Genomic DNA, 2,841 nt, shown 5'->3' on the forward strand with positions numbered 1-2,841 from the left:
ATAATAAGCCAAGAGTGATATTTTTGCCATAATATTAAGCCAAGGAACACACACACACGCACACACACACACACATATATATATGTATGTATGCTGCATGTTCCCCTGGTGTGCGTGGGTGTGTATATGAATTATATTATATTACAGCCTTCCATTTTTTAGAAAGAAATCCAGGTTGATATTTTTTGAGCACATGTCTGCCTTCTTCTATGCTTCCTTCTTTTGTTTGCTTGGAAAGTTTATCTGTACAGAAACTGTGTAGAAAGAGACTTTTTTGAAATACTGCACTCCCCTGCTTAAGGTGATGTTGGGAAGAGTTATTGAATATTTACTCATTGGCAGGCCGGGTTTTCTTCACTCACATCACTGCCTTTTTACACTCAATCTTGAACTGATGGTACAGAGAAGGTGCCCAAATGATTCCACATTCTTCATCATATGCTTCCAATTCTATCAAACTATGTATCTAATATGCTGGAGCATCTTGTAGCTGGGTGGCCTTTACTTCTGCTTATAGAATGGGTTTCAAATCCTAACTTGAAAAACAATCCTAAATGTGAAATCTATATTATTATATTCCTCTACTGATATTCACTCCATTCTTTGTCTCACAGCTGGATTATTCCTTATATAAAATATATTTTTGCTTTAAAAGATGAAACAGTCTGGCAGCGGCAGCTCCAGTGGCCAAGGCAAGATGGGTCAAAGTCAGAGTGGTGGTCAGGGTCCTGGAGGTGGCAAGAAGGATGACAAGGACAAGTAAAAGAAATATGAACCTCCTGTACCAACTAGAATGAGAAAAAAGAAGAAGAAAACAAAGGGACCAGATGCTGCCAGCAAATTGCCACTGGTGACACCTCACACTCAGTGCCGGTTAAAATTACTGAAATTAGAGAGAATTAAAGACTACCTTCTCATGGAGGAAGAATTCATTAGAAATCAGGAACAAATGAAACCATTAGAAGAAAAGCAAGAGGAGGAAAGATCAAAAGTGGATGATCTGAGGGGCACCCCGATATCAGTAGGAACCTTGGAAGAGATCATCGATGACAATCATGCCATCGTGTCTACATCTGTGGGCTCAGAACACTACGTCAGCATTCTGTCATTTGTAGACAAGGATCTGCTGGAACCTGGCTGCTCAGTCCTGCTCAGCCACAAGGTGCATGCCGTGACAGGGGTGCTCATGGACGACACGGATCCCCTGGTCACGGTGATGAAGGTGGAAAAGGCCCCCCAGGAGACCTATGCTGATACTGGGGGCTTGGACAACCAAATTCAGGAAATTAAGGAAGCCGTGGAGCTTCCTTTCACCCACCCTGAATATTATGAAGAGATGGGTATAAAGCCTCCTAAGGGGGGTCATTCTCCATGGTCCACCTGGCACAGGTAAAACCTTGTTAGCCAAAGCAGTAGCAAACCAAACCTCAGCCACTTTCTTGAGAGTGATTGGCCCTGAACTTATTCAGAAGTACCTAGGTGATGGGCCCAAACTCGTACGGGAACTGTTTCGAGTTGCTGAAGAACATGCACCATCCATCATGTTTACTGATGAAATTGACGCCATTGGGACAAAAAGATACGACTCAAATTCTGGTGGTGAGAGAGAAATTCAGCAAACAATGTTGGAACTGTTGAACCAACTGGATAGATTTGATTCTACGGGCGATGTGAAAGTTATCCTGGCCACAAACCGAATAGAAACTTTGGATCCAGCACTTATCAGACCAGGCCGCATTGACAGGAAGATCGAGATCCCCTTCCTGATGAAAAAACTAAGAAGCGCATCTTTCAGTTTCACACAAGCAGGATGACGCTGGCTGATGATGTAACCCTGGACTACTTGATCATGGCTAAAGATGACCTCTCTGGTGCTGACATCAAGGTGATCTGTACAGAAGCTGGTCTGATGGCCTTAAGAGAATGTAGAATGGAAGTAACAAATGAAGACTTCAAAAAATCTAAAGAAAATGTTCTTTATAAGAAACAGGAAGGCACCCCTGAGGGGCTCTATCTCTAGTGAACCACAGCTGCCATCAGGAAAATGGGAGATTTCTCCATCCCTGAAAGGCATGAGGTTTGGGGAGTTGCCCAGAGGAATCCCTGTTCCCATTGGTTTTTATGAGCAAAACATCCTGTGTCTTTTGGAGTACGATGTCTAAGTGTCCATTGGGTGGCCTTCGTCTATCAGTCACTGTGCAGCAGTCTGCTTCTCAATAAAGTGTGCTCTTTCACACACACACACACACACACACACACACACACACACACACGCAAAAGATGAAACAGTACTTTCAATGGAAACATAGACAATTAAGTCCTGATTGCTTGCTGTATTCCTCTGGACATATCCTTTTTTTTTAATCAATAAAAATCGGAAGCTTATAGCTTAAAGGAAATGGCTGAGAGTGAATGGTGAAACATACTGCTTACAAAATTTCTTTTTCCCTTGAATTAAGAAAAAAGACATTTGATAAAAGAGGGAGTCATAGTACTTAATTTTATAGGTGATATTCTTCTAGAAATTGCATTTTCCCATTTCCAAAAAAAAGATAGGGCATATTCAAAATTATAATGAAGATGATAAAACATTTTTTAACCAGATGGCTTACTGAACCATTGTTTCTAGTTATATCTTTATTTTATAATTACTGAATATATTTATTAATCTACTAATTTATAAAAAATATAAAAATTATGTCATAAAACTAACATTTTGTTTAGATGCCAACACTATTAGTTTGCACTTTTAAAAATAGGATACTTATGTTTTAATTTGGAAATCTATCAAAACATAATCACTCACTCAGTTTCATTTTGAAATTGCTTTTTGTGTGTGTG

General features: G+C 40.0%; 1 pseudogene; it reads left to right on the forward strand.

The window, feature by feature from the left end:
• The first annotated feature begins 670 nt into the window (after positions 1-670).
• On the forward strand, positions 671-2,040 carry LOC101030470 (26S proteasome regulatory subunit 4 pseudogene; annotated as a pseudogene).
• Positions 2,041-2,841: the final 801 nt, after the last annotated feature.

This window comes from Saimiri boliviensis, chromosome X (assembly GCF_048565385.1).
Source record: "Saimiri boliviensis isolate mSaiBol1 chromosome X, mSaiBol1.pri, whole genome shotgun sequence".
Taxonomy (NCBI): Eukaryota; Metazoa; Chordata; class Mammalia; order Primates; family Cebidae; genus Saimiri; species Saimiri boliviensis.